Below are 15,232 nucleotides of genomic sequence, written 5' to 3' on the forward strand. Positions count from 1 at the left end.
AGGTTTAATGTGACTAATATGAGTCAATACTTAAGGAATTAAATAAAGAGTATGATGAATGCAGATTGAGGTTTTCTGCATTTGACAATTAAGTCAATTAGTGACAATCAGAATGAGAATTTCCTAATGAGATAGGACTTTTAGGGTTGATCAGAATAGACCAAAATTGGTGATCATGGTAATGAGCCAATTTTGGGGTATTACATTTTGCCCCTCTTTGAATGAATGTGCGAGCAGCATGTTCGGTTCAAAGAAAATTAGAAAGCATGATGTGAACATCAATAAGTAAGATTGGTTCCAAAGTTGATGTCACAGAGACCAGTTGATAAACTTTTAAGGACCATCTCCAAAACGAAGCTTAATCCTAAGGAATCCAAGTAGAACACCTAGATATATGAATTGATATGCATTTTAAAGGTTTTCTTTAGAATGAAGTTTAACCTTAGGATCTAGATAGAGCATCTAGATACCTAAATTTGATAAGCATTTAAAAGATTATCTCCAGAATGGAGCTTAACCTTTAAGGATCCAGATAGAACATCTAGATACCTAAGATTTGATAAGCATTTAAAAGGTTATCTCCATAATAGAGCTTAATCCTCAACAATCTAGATAGAACACCTAGATACCTGAGAGTTGATAAGCATTTAAAAGACTATCCCTAGAATAGAGCTTAATCTTAAGGAATCTACATAGAACACCTAGATACCCGAAATTGATAAAAGACAAAAAGATCAAAATTATGCATCATAGAATCATCCCTAAAATGAAGCTTGATCCTCAAGAGTCAAAGTTTAGATTATACTGATACCTGTTTGATACCAATACTAATGACAAGATTAAATAGATGACAAAGATGTTAGATAGAGAGAAACTAGATGCCCCTAGTAATGAGATGCCCCGAATGATGAAGACATAAGATGGGATTAATATGCTCTGAGCAAGAAAGATTCAGATTGATTTGAATTTCAAGTTTAATGATGTAATCATCCTACCCCCTTGAGAGTGAAATTGAAAGATGACACACCAAAAATATGATGTAAAGAAATATGTTGAGAGGGATAGAAGAAATACAAGATGCAGCAGAATATAGAAGAGATCAGAATGATCAGAAGAAAATTCAGAGTCAATTCCACATGATTTCAAGGTCCAAAAGACCAAGTTTTACCAAAAGTTTACTTGAATTGACCATAGTTGACTTGAGTTGAATTTTTCCAAAATAAGTTTTAAAAACATGAAGAATTTTGAGTTGAAAAGATTCTAAGAATCACAAAGTATCAAAAAAAATTTGGACTACATAAGCATTGGATCGCGTCAATCCCATAATTTTAAAATGCATTTTTGAGCTACTTAGGTGTGTCATATTTTGAATTTGATCCCAAAAATTGATTCAGAATGACAAATTAGCCAAGGGGTGATTTTCAAATTGGAGCAGTTTGAAAAATTAGGTCAAACCCTATATAAGAGCCCAAGGGGTCATTTTCAAATCATTTGAACCTTTTGTCTTTAGTGAATAGGAGCTCTGAGAGGAAGATGGTAGTCAATGTGAGATATCACCATTTTGAGCACTCCTAATGACACAGTCGACCAGTCGACTACAAACCATCGATGAGTGGTTGATAACCTTCCTTTGTACTTTCATTTTCACACTTTTTGAGGTTATTTATTGCATTTTTAGCATGTTTTAGGAGGTCAAGAATCAATTTTCATGCAAGACTATCCTTTCTCATGGAAGCCAATCTCTTCTCATGCAAAGATTCACCAACCCATTGTTTCTTTGCACACGTTAGTGGGAGTTCTCGTGTGGGAGATACCCACTTCTCATGCAAAAAGCATGGGAATTTTGGGACAACTTCGCTCAAGTTTGTGTTGCCTTTCGTGCAAGATAGTATTTATTTGCGCAAGGACTTGATTTCTCTCATGAAGATGCACAATCTCGCATGAAAAAATGAATTCTCGCATGAGGGAATACATCTTTGCATGAAAATTTGTGACAACATGTTAATGAAAAAATGAATTTTTTAAGTTTTAGCTTTGATTTTTTATTTATTATGTCATTGTTTTGACTTTTTGAGCGAATACTAACTGTTTGCACATTTTTGTTGTTCATGTGTGCAAGAAGTATTCGGTGATGTCTCATTAAAATCACATTATCTACCATATGGAGCTCTATTGCAGAGCCTTGATGTTGCAGACATGGCCCACATTGACAGATTGGGTCTCACTTCTCTATGCCAGATCCCAACAGTGCTGGTGAATCATGACTTATTGATAACTTTCGTGGAACATTTCCATTCGAAGATGAACACCTTCCACCTACCCCAAGGAGAGATGACCATCACCCCTGAGGACATCTACAAGATTCTATGGATCCCCTTCCATCAGTTTCCTAGGCAAGGACAAAGGCTTTGTGTGCCATCTTCTAGAGATAGCTAGCAATTGGGTGAGCCATCACATGGGATGAGCTCATTCATACATATGGGCAGATGCATAGGTTGGCTTCAGTTTTGGCCATATTCATCAGCTACTTCCTAGTACCAGACAAAGGGTAGCATGGGTTAGAGTGTGGATGGGGGGTCATGCTACAATGTATGCTTGATTCTCCTGAGCGGTTCGGATGGGGCCAGTGCATGCTGGCACACATGTTCTATGAGATGCATGAGATTGTGTATCACAAGTAGAGGAGCATGGCAACTGGGATATTTTTTATAGATTTGGGCATGGGAGAACCTACCAATTACATGACCCATTTTTAAGGATGCCCATGAGCCCACAGAGCCATATATTTACAGATACAGGGGGCAAATTACCCAAGCAGGCCTAGGTAAGACAAATCATTGGAGGGCCCATCTTGATGACCTAGTCTCTGTTGTATGGTAGCCCTAGTGAGAGATGGAGGATTGGGACAATGCTCTTAGGGAGCTAGGGTGGATGTTCTACTCACGACTGTTGGTGGGCAGGACCACACAGATCATTGAGCAATTTGCCATCACGCGAGTGTGGAGGCAGTATGGGAGGTAGAAGGATATCTCCCAGGAGTATTCTGCCTATGTGTGGGTCATGAAGGACCTGACGCAAGGATGGCCAGGGAGACTAGATGCGGGGTGATCCATGATTGATGTGCACAACCTAGTTCTAGCACAATGGGACTACCTTCCAGAGGTAGTAGATGCAGGGGTGATGCTAGAATATCAAGCATATCTTATTAGTCACCTCTTCCCATGGTTCACAAATCCTCCGGGGGGAGTAGCATTGGCTCCCTAGAAAGTGCCAATACAACAGAAGAAACCACCACAGTAGTAGCCATAGGGTCCACTACCACAGGTGAGACAGAGGGTCAGATAGGTTTAGATTCCTACATGAAAAATGGGGTTAGATCTAAGTGCTAGTGGTAGCAATGGAGAGCAGGGTCAGTGCCAGAGGGCAAGGATGGAGGAGCAAGCACCCATAGAGTAGGCACCTAAGATGCTTGACAAGGAGATACAAGAGCATCCTATGACAAGAGCTCAAGATGCACTGCAACGATAGAGAGAGGGGATCTACCAAGCCTCTTGGCAGATTGGAGAGTTGTAGATACAACTAGTAGTCAAGGATGCACAGATCTTTGAGTGAGATTAAGAGATTCAGAGGTTACAGGATCAAGTGCAAGCTTCAGAGAAAAGGGCAGAGGTGTTGTAGGATGAGGTCTAATTGTAGATGGCCCGAGTAGCCTACTATTTTGCAGCATACTTGACAGTGGTGCCCGATGAGGCTCAGTAGGTACCTCATTTCTCATAGTATGCTCAAGATTTTGGGGTGCATGTCTTCTTGCCAGACCAAATATGCCACCTCCTCCTCCTCCTTCTGCTAGAGGTGATGGTGCAGGATAGAGTTAGTCACATGATATGTTTAGCACCAATTTTGATTCTAGCATCATTTTTTGATCAATAACGCTCGAGTAGCACTCATTTTTTGTACTGACACATTCTTTGAGATATATATATATGAGATTTTGGAGTTGAATTTCATTGTCTTCATGTCATTATCATTGTCTATCTTTGTGTTTACTTTTGACATGAGTATATGGATGTAATGCATATGGAAATAAATTGACACCTCATGAAGTGTTGTATTTTTTTGCTTGATAGTAATAGGTATCCCCTCAAAAAGTGCGTGAATATGAACCCAAAAACCAAATGCTTGTGCAGCCATGGAGAATCCTGATATGTTTGAAGAGATCCACAATCCCCCCTCAGAAAGGACAAAAACAGAGATGTAATTGAATTGCATGCTTATGCAAGTGAAGTATGCAATGCAAGACTATGTTAAATGCAACCCTAGGTCTGGTTACCAAGCCTTGATAATTTATCATCACTAAGCATAGAAAAAAATTCTATATGTCTTGCAACCCCCACTAATAATGCAATCATGAGAATATGAATAGGACATAGGTTATAGGTTTGTCAGGATTAAATGTAAGCATTCAAGGCACAAGAAGCTAGAATGACGAGAACATTTGTCCCTTTTATTGTAACAAGTTAACATAAGCATCAAACATAAATTTTAGGATGACTAGAATGTTGCTTGCATGGTAGACACACCAAACACATGAGAGATCCATCTTATGCTAAGTATTCTGTAAGTATTCTATCCGCAAACACCCTTGCATTTGTAAGTATTCTACTAGTAGAAAATGGGGGGAAAGAAGATCCCCATTAGTCTGAATGTCCATCAAGTCAACATTGGATTATTCCAGGAAGCAATGGCAAGCATGAGTGGTTTTCAGGAAGGCTCTCAAAATTTGAATTCTAAAAAGGGTAAAATACCTCTAGTTTGTCAGGATCAGATCCCTAGACTGGAGCACAAGTTGCAGAAAGAGGACAATCAGGGTTTATGTACATGGGATCCATCTAAAAATGTTGATGGGGACCCAGATGCTCCCCCCAAGGAAGCAAAAAAGATTCCTTTGGGTCCCAAAGGTGGTCAGCCAGCTAAATGGTCTTCCCTTTTTAGAATCAAGCCCTCAAGTAAGTCTTCTTTCTCACCTATTAAGATTCTTCTAGAATTGGAGCAAGGGTTCTTGTGCCATTGTCATCCCGGATGAAATCGTGGATCATAACATTTGATCGATGGATTCTACATTGATTGGTGAATTTTTGGGGCCTAGGCTGAATATTGATGTTGTGAGGAACTTTATTAAGAAGAAATGGGCTCTCAAAGGTTAGGTCTCAGTCACGGCCATGGCCAAGGGTTTTTTGTCTTTTGAGTTCACCTGCATGGAAGATCTTTCTTCCATTCTCATTGAATTTCAATGGGCTATTCATTGCTCCACTTTGGTCCTCCAAAAGTGGTCTTCCAAGTTGAATCTAAATGACTCTTTTTTTGTTCAAGCCCCTATTTGGGTTAGATTTCCTGAATTTTATTTAGAATACTAGAATGAAGATGTATATGTGGGGCTAGAAAAATCTTTTGGAGAGATACTATCCATTGATCCTATCACTGCCTCCAAAAGATGCCTCAACTATGCATGCATTTTCATAGGGGTTAAAGAAGGAATGGACATGCAAAAAACTATGTCTTTTCACTCAAATCTTGAGGTGCATGCTCAAAAATTGATCTATGAAACTGTGCCTTTTTCCTACTTCCTTTGTTTGAAGGCAAGCCATAAAGCTAATTAGTGCCCAAAATTTGTTAAGTAGAACAATCAAAAAAGTCAGGATCCTACTAACTTGGTCAAAGCAAAGTAGAACTCCAAATCCACTAGAACCCCTCTGTTATGGGAAGGAAGAAACTGACCTAGAGATGCAAATCTGCTAAGAAGCCTGAGAACTAGGATGACAAGGAGGCTAAGAGTATCTTGACTAGATAGGAAGGAGTCCAAGGCGATAAGAGTGGTATTTTCCCTTCCCACCCTATTTGAGAGTCTCGAGTTAGTCTCAATGTTAATGCTCCTAATGAGCCTTTGAAGGATGGAGCAATTTTTGTGGCCATATATGTGGCAGAAGATAATGTGATACTTGAGAAGGAGAAGATTGCTAGAAGGCAGGAGATCCCCTATATGGAGAATTCAAGGACCTCTGAACTAGATCCCCTAAAGGAAGCTATCAGTAAAGAGCCTAATCAGGTAAGAAGTATTAGGACTTTGATGAATAGGGTTGTATCTAAAGACCTAGGGACTAAGATCATAGAGTTTATAAAGTGGATTGACAATTTTTCTCAAGATAGCAACAACGAATGGCATTTGGTTAAGAGAAAGAAGAAAAAATATGAACAACATCCTTTGTCACCAATGACAACTAGAAGAAGGGTTAAGGCTGATGTTGGGAGTTCAATCAAATCTCCAGGAAGGAAAAAAATGAACCAGTTACTGGAGGAAGAGGCTAGAAGGAACTTGGCAGATGGGAGCCAGAGAACCATCAAGGAATACTCTGGTAAGAAATGAAGATCATTTCTTGGAATATAAGGGGCCTAATTGGGGCTCACAAATAGGAGCTAGTTAGGAATATGATCAGAGACCAAAGACCTAACTTTTTATTGATTCAAGAAACTAAAATGAGAAAAGAAGTGGTAGGCAAGATTTCTTTCAACAAAAACATGAGTTACAAGGCCACAGACACAGAGGGAGCTGCAGGTGGGGTGTTGATCTTCTACAATAGCAAGGCTTATCAGGTTTCCATTATCTATAATGGCAGTAATGCCCTCCTATGTAAGATGTCTCACATACATAGTAATGAATCTTGGTTTTTTTAAAACCTGTACACTCTCAATTCCAAAAGGGAGAGAAAGGCTTTCTAGGATAAGCTCATAGAGGTTATCAACTCAAACAACATAAATGAAGGAATTATAATTGGGGATTTCAACTCCCCCCTAACTGATGATGACAAAAGAGGAGGGATTACCCTGAATTAGGAGAGTAAGTTAGACTTTTCAAACTTCGTTAACAATTTGGCCTTAATGGATGTTGATCTAATAGGGGTAAAATTCACTTGGTCCAATAGGAGAGTTGGGAGGGATTGTATCCAAGTCTATCTTGATAGAGCCCTTATTTACCCTGTTTGGCTACAAACTCACTCTTGCAGGATTTCTCTTCTCCCTAGATTGGGATCAGGACACTCCCCCATCTCTCTCTTAATTTGTCCCCTTTCTTTCAAATGGTCCTTTCCTTTCCATTTTTAGAAAATGTGGATTTCTCATCCGACACTAGAAGCCAAGATTTCTTCATGGTGGAACATTGAGGTGGAGGGTACTACAATGTTTAGGGTGGCCCAAAAATTGAAGAATGTGAAAAGAAACATTAAGATATGGAACAAAATGGACTTTGGCCACACTTTCCAAGAAAAATATGAGAGAACTGATCAACTTCGCACAATCCAGGAAGTGATATAGCAAGATGGATATAATGATCAAAACTAGTTGGAGAAAAGGACTATTCTCTTTGACCTTCATAACATCATTACCAGGGAAGAACACTTCTGGAAGCAAAGATCAAGAGTTAATTGGCTTAAAGAAGGAGATTAGAACACTAGGTTTTTCCACTTAACCACTTTAAAACATAGGGTTGTTAATAGCATTTCCAGTATTAGGAAAGGGTAAGCTTTGTTATCTAAACACAATGAGATAGCAAATGAAGAAGTGCATTTTTTCTCATCCCTCATTTCTAAGGATCACACTCTCTCGAGGCCCAATCAAGAGGATATTCTATCTACCATTCCTACTATTCTGTGATCCCACCATAACTCTATGCTAAAAGCTATTCCTACCCCTAAGGAAATTTTCCAAGTTGTCACTTCTCTACCGAGTGACAAGGTCCTTGGCCCAGATGGTTTCCCAACTTTTTTCTTTCAAGTTTACTAGGAAGTGGTCAAAGGGAACATTGTGAAGGTTGTGCAAAAAAATTTCAGGGCCAAAAACCTTTTGAAAGAACTCAATGTTGTGTTTTGGGTCCTCATTCTAAAATCCCCAGGGGAAAATTTGATGGACAAGTTTAGGCCCATCAGACTTTGTAACTCCTTCTACAAAGTCATTTCCAAGGTTCTAATTAATAGGCTCCTCAGAGTTCTTCACCTAATCATCTCTCCTCAAAAAATTGGTTTTGTTCCAGAGAATCAAATTTTAGATTCCATTATCACGGTGCACGAGGTGATTCACTCTCTTGAAGCTAGAAAGAGGGAAGGTTTCCTACTTAAGCTTGATATGTCTAAAGCTTATGACAAGGTGGATTGAAATTTCCTATTGGTGGTCCTTCAAGCTTTTGGTTTTGACTCCCAGGCTTGTAAACTCATCTCTTAGCTCATTACTTCCCCTTCCTTATCTGTTTTGGTTAATGGCTCCCCTTCAAAAAAAAATTTCCCTTCAAGAGGGTTGAGACAGGGTAATCATCTTTCCCCTATTCTCTTCATCATTTTGGCTAATTGTCTAGGAAGACTTATTTTAAGAAAAAGACAAGACCAAAGCTTGCAAGGTCTCAAGCCTTCGTCTGGTCATCTTTCTTTCACCCACCAAAAAATTTTGGATGATACTATTCTAGGGGACAAGGCCACTATCCAACAGGTTAGAGAGTTCAAGGGCTTGCTCAATACTTATACTAGGGGATCTAGCTAGGCTATTAACTGGGACAATAGTTTTGTTTACTTCATCAACACTTCGCTAGAGAGACAAAGGAAAATAGCTCATATATTAGAAAGTGGTATTGGCACCCTTCCTAAAAGTTATCTTGGCATGCCTCTAGATTCCAAACCCTTGGAATCTTTTTGGAATAGCATCATAGATAGATTCAATAAGAAACTTGCAAGTTGGAAAGGTGCATCTCTCAACTAGGTAGGAAAATGCACTTTGGTGAAATCTATTTTCCAAAACCTCCCCACTTATGCCTTAAGTCTCTTTGGGATCCTGACTAAGCATGCTGACAGAATGGAGAAGATTCAAAGGGACTTTCTCTAGACATGGGCCGAAGAGCATAAAAGATATCATTTAGTTATCTGGGACCATGTTTTCCTTCCCAAATGTTTTGGAGGCCTTGGTATTAGAAAAATCATACATCTCAACAATGCCCTTCTAGCCAAACAAATCTAGCACATTTTTTAGAGTATATGAGAATGGAAAGAAATCATGACTAAAAAGTATTTGAGTAGGAAATTGCTAAGCCTTTTGCTTCATGAGGTTGATATCCCTCACGGATCTTACATATGGAATGGGTTCCTAAAGGCTATGACTTTGGCTAAGTCCAAGGTGAAATGGAAAGTTGGAAAAGGTGAGACAATATTTTTTTGGCAAGACAACTGGACTAGCCAAGGACCTCTCATTGATCACCCTAATTATGGTAGATGGGCAGAGAAATGCTTAAGAAGATATGGTCTGAAAGTCAGTGATTACAGAATAGGTAATGGATGGTAGGACTTGTCTTTGATTTCCCTGAGTCTTAATTCCCTAATGATTACTCTAATGTTATTCCAATAAATAATAAGGAGGATGAAGTCATTTTGGGAGGTAACTCAAATGGCCATTACTCTGTCAGTTCTGGATACTTCTCTTTGTGGGATAGAGTGGAGAAACCCATCTGGGAAAACTCTTGGATCCCTGGTCTTACCCCTAAAATAAATATATTTTTTTGGCTTCTGCTCCAAGACAAGATCCTTACTCTAGAAAATCTTGCTAAGTGTGGTGAGATTATCCCCAATAGATGTAGTTTATGCAAGCAGGCTCTGGAAACGGTCAATCATTTATTTATCCATTGTTTCTATTCCTCTAAAGTTTGTAACCTCCTCGCGAGGAACTTTGGGATTAGCTGGTGTCCTCAGGCCAATATTCAATATTTCTTCAGCCAATGGAGGAGCTCACATAATGGTTTAATCTCTCATTTAATTGGCTCTTGGTCCCTTTCACATTTTTTGTTTGAGCATTTGGAAAGAGAGGAATAACTAAATCTTCAAAGACAAGGAAGCCTCTAAGTTTGTCATTGCCATGAAAATTGAAGTCTAATGGAGGAGAAATTCACCACCACCAAGGATGGTAACATTAAGGAAGGAGTGAATAGAAGATAGAGGAAAACGGATAGGGATAGGAAAATATAGGAGGCCACGTGGTCTTTTCCCCCTGAAAATTGGTTCACGGCCAATTTCAATGGGGCTGCTAAAGGGAACCTAGGACCTGTGGGCAGTAGAGGCATCATCAAGAATAGTCATGGGGGAGGAGTTGGGGCCATTTCCTACCCATTGGATGTCAGACAAATCATTTCACTGAAGCTAGTTCTGTTAGTCACATTGTCAAGTTGGCCCTGGCTTTTGGGATTGAGAACCTATGGCTAGAAGGGGACCCATTAAACATCATCAATTGTCTCAATGGTCATGCTAAGCCCTTGTGGACCATTGTGAATATAATTGAGAAATTAAAGTTTGACCTAAGCAAGTTCAATAAGACATATATCACTCATGTGTACATGGAGGCTAATTTGGCTTCTAACTGGTTTGCCAATTAAATGGTCACCAAAAATACGAAGAGGATGTGGCACATCCGCGACATCTTTCTGACGAAAATAAATAATTTCCTTTTGCAAGATCGCATCTAGGGAAGCACCAAAAATATTCAAAACAAATGATGGAAAGATTTACAAGATTGCACGTAGGAGGGGGAGTTATTAAAAATCATGCAAAACTCTTTTATCATAATACCATGTATGTATGGCACATTTTATGGGCAGTGTTGAATACTACCATTAATACTGGTATTTTCAAAAACATTTTAGAGTTTCACAATCTGAAGAAGGCTAAGGTCTGGAAGAAATCTGTGAGCAGGTGGGGGTTTTTAGTTGCAAACAAAACCATGGTGGGAGAGAGAAATAGAAGGGAGCCATCGAGAGAGGCAAGGAACTGCAAGGAGAAACTGAAAGTTTGGTGCAAACTGGAAAAGGGTGGGTTTTCTTGATTCTTGGAGAAGCTCCATGGTTTTGATGTAGGGATAACCAAGGTTATGGTCAATTCCTAGAAAAATGGGAGAGTCAAAATTGATGGGGTCTCCCATCAAGTCAATGTGGAGTTGATAGCCCAGGTTGTTGAAATTCCTCTGGAAGGGACCAATTTTTTCAGAGACAAGAATATGTCAACAAACACTATCAAATTTTTTGCAAAGGATGAAAAGGAGTTGAATAAGCTCATCAAGGTGGAGATGTACTATGATATGGAGTCAATAAAAAGGCTATGGAGGCATGTTCTCAGAATCATCATTGAGTATATTTTCGTGGACCCCAAATTTGATAGGATAAGAATGCATCATTTTGTCTTGCTTAATGACTTTAGGTATAAAATCAAAATTTATTTTCCCTTCTATCTTCTTAACTCCATGAGTAAGGGTATCGAGGGTTTTAAGAGTAAACCCACTGTTAATCCAGCCCTTCACGAGGGGATACTCCTCCTAGTTTATGAGCATCTGAAGGCTCAAACCAGGGGAAAATCCCTCTAGGACCTTGGACTTTGAGGAAGTGCAAAGCATAAAATCAGAGGAAGAGGAGTCCAAATCCAAAGAAGATAGGAAACACTCTGCCTGCATCCCCTGTAGAAAGAGCCCAAGAGGTTTACCCCTCATTCCCCCTAAGCTTGAGCCTTAAGAGGTGGAGGAGGATAGTGAGGAAGAAGAGGACATTGATTCAGAGGAAGAGGAGAAGGAAGAGGGTGATGAGGAGGAGGATTCTACCAACGTGTCGGGGGATCCTAAGAAAAGGAAAACTGAAGAGGCCTTTGACACTAAAGACCAGATTCTTGAGATTCTTGCAGGTCCTGGCCCCATTTCTTCCCTAACTGTAGACATTCTGGGAAAAGAGAGTGGGGAGGTGGTTATGAAAAATAGGAGGAGGTCTTGGAGGAATTTTAATTCAAATAAAGCCAAATTGGGGATTTTTAGGGAGCCTTTGAACATTTAAGTGATGGAGGATATTGATGGCAAAACCAATTATGAGGACCTCATTGATCCTAGTCTAGTTGTGATTTTAGACAACACTAGGGAAATTGGGCTTAAACTTTTGAACAACGCTAGGAACAACATGATAGACAATTTTTGGTCCATCAAGTGGTTGTTCCATGAAATTAAAGAACTCAAGGGGAGAAAAAGCCAAGAAGATGATCGAAATAGAGGCAGCAACTAGGGGAACACTGAATAGGATAGAAGCCAGGATGAAACTCAAATACATATCTACGTCTAGGATCATAGGGTTGACCAGGAGGACAAAATCACAAAGGTTGAAAAAAGAGTCCATAGGATGGAATTCTTCCACCACAACCTTGTGAATAAGGTGATTACCACCTTGACTACCTTGAATGAAAATATTAATAGCCTAGGTGAATCACTGATTAGTGATGGTTTTGGTGGGGAAATTCTAGAGAAGGACAACTAGGACAATGGGCAGGTTAAGGATTATCTGAAAGAGACCAGGGATCAGGTGGATGCTTAGAACCAAGATCAGGAGGACACAAACAATAGGAAGACTATTGAAGCTGCAGAATCCCTACACGTTGTTGACAAATAGAATTGATAGTTAGGTTGTTGTTCTTTCCTAGTGTTGATGGCTCTTTTTTTATCTAGTTTTTCTAGTTTTTTTTTACTGGCTATGAGCCAGTTTTATGGTTGTCTTTTGTTAAGTTGTTTCATTTTAGCTAGACTTTACTAAAAACTTTTATTTTTAATATGCTATAATACTTTCAGGTTTCAAGATCCCTGTGAAACTTGTTTTATTTAATCAAAAACATTGGATGATTCCAAAATCTCCAAATTCATCTCAAACTCATTTTTCTAGCTTCTAAAGTCATCTTTCACAATGAATCTATCTATCCAATCATATTGTCTTGTGATGTGACATGCAAGAAGTCAGTAAGAGCTAAAAAAGATTCTTGAATCTTCCTTGGGATAATGAGATGAAAACTTTTGTTGAATTTCTAAAATATCTAAACCATCCCTAATTTAGATGGAGTCCCTATATTTATGTCTAACCTTCTTATATACATATATTAGCTAATTCATTCACTCTTTAATTTCCCTCTAGATTTATGTGATTGATTGTAATCTTGTTAAAGGTCTGAGATAGTGAGAGGACTTTAGATAAAATTTAGTCCACTCTTCAATTAATGAGGTATCCTTTCCTCATAGAATTACTTATGATTGTAGAATCTCCATCAATCTCTACATCTTTTCAAACAAGAGTTTTACACAATTCTAGTCCTTCAACTAAAGCCATTAGTTATGCCCAATTATTAGTTTCTATTCCTATATATCTTGCTAAATTTTTTATCTCCATTCCTTTTGATTTATTGATACTACAACTAATCCTTGTTCTTCACAAATTCCCTCTTGAAACTTTGTTAAAATTGAGTTTAAAACATCCCTCCTTGGGTGGTTTCCATTGGCACATCTCTCATTTTATTTTTGAAGTTTTCCCTCCCTATTCCTATAAAGGGAGGCAATTTTAGACCTATCTATTTGTCTCTCATTTTCTCATCCCAATGGACATTATGGCCTCATTCTTTTTTTATTCAAAACCTAACTATTGGTAAGTTCAATGACATAAATCTCATTTTTAATTAGAATTTTTTTACACTCATCTTCTTTTCCTAAAAAATTCTTTGTTTATGTTCCTCTCATAATTCCCATAAAACTATGGAAGGTGTAGATATCCATAAAGATCTATAAATACTATCCTTTCAAAGGAGGGGCCAAGCATGTAGCATATCTATTATAGTTCTTGGAAATTTTAATGTCCACCCCAATTGTGAACAAAATCATTTCCATCATTGACTTGAATAAGGACAATGCAAAAAAAGGTAGTAAATAGATTCTTCCTCATTTTTACATAAAGGATGTATACTTGGACCTTGGTATACCATTTTCTTAAATCTTTCTGAGGCAAGGACCTTCCTATTTAAAATAAACCATGTGAAAAATAGTTCATTAGGAAGACAAGCTTTATTCCAACATAAAGTTGTAGGGAGGGAGTCTTTTGTGCTCATCTAGAGAAACTTGAGGAAGGTATACCCCTCCTTCGAGCTATATTCCCCACTCCTTCAATTCCATATCGATTTTTTCTTGCCAAAATTGAAAGTTACTTTTGTGACTCATAAGTTTATTTTATAGGTCTTTTTCTTCCTTAGGTGGGAGGTTTATATCCTTAAAATCTTTCTATTTCCAACCTTTTTCATTCATCCTTAAAGGTCACATAATCTATAACTCTTTTCCCCCATCTAGCTTCAAGTGTCAACCTTAATTTGGCTACTTTACCATCCTTTTTAAAGCAAGATATCCTCCCCAAGAGTCTTTCCATAAGAGATATTTTTCCCTCATCCCCAGCTTCCAAGTTAGTTTATCATTTATAGAGGATCTACAATCCATTATGAAGTTCCAAATTCTTGATCATCTAGGCATTGGTTTCTCCTTAAATATGTTGATCCTATCAGTATTACTCAAATATTTATTTATTAGGATCTTTTCATACTTGCGGTGGGGATTCATGTACATTCTCCATAATAGTTTAGCTCTTAAATATTTACCTTGGATTTTGATATACCTAATCCCTACACCTCCCTCTTCTTTTGGTCTACATACCTTGTCCCAAGCTAACATGATTTTTTTTTTCCTTTTCCCCTGTTCCCTGCCAAAAGAAATTCCTAGGGATTCTATTGATTTCATCCCTATTTTTTCTAAGGATATCAATACAAGTTAATTACTAAATAGACTGTGCTAAAAAGACAAATTGTATCCTCATTTATCTACCCCTAGAAGAGGGTCATTTTACTTTCCAAGAATCCATTTTTCTTTTGATATTTTATGTTATTTGATACCATAATTTTGTCAAATAGGTCCCTTTGTCTAAAGGGAGACCCAAGTATTTACAAGGTAAACTTGCTCTTTGAAATTCAAATTTGGCAAATTTTTCACTCTAGTTTAGGATGGGTATTAAAGAACAATATTTTTGACTTCTTTGGGTTAATCCCTTGACCTGATGTAGTGGTATATTGACTTAATATTATTTTATTTTATTATTTCTCCTCTATGGTACTTTTTCCATAAAGCATAGTGTCATGAAAAAAATATTAGTGGATTGTTGGATTCAGTTCACTAGTCATCATTATTCCTTTAGTAGTTTTCTCATAACCAGTGTTATTTATTAATCTTCCTAATGTTTTTTTCCATTAAGATGAAAAATATTGAATCCCCCTATATAAGTCCCTTGCTAATTCCAAAAAATCCTTTAGGTGATTCATTTATCAATATCGAT

This window comes from Cupressus sempervirens, chromosome 2 (genome assembly GCF_028749045.1).
Source record: "Cupressus sempervirens isolate cs-2001-9-10 chromosome 2, ASM2874904v1, whole genome shotgun sequence".
NCBI lineage: Eukaryota > Viridiplantae > Streptophyta > Pinopsida > Cupressales > Cupressaceae > Cupressus > Cupressus sempervirens.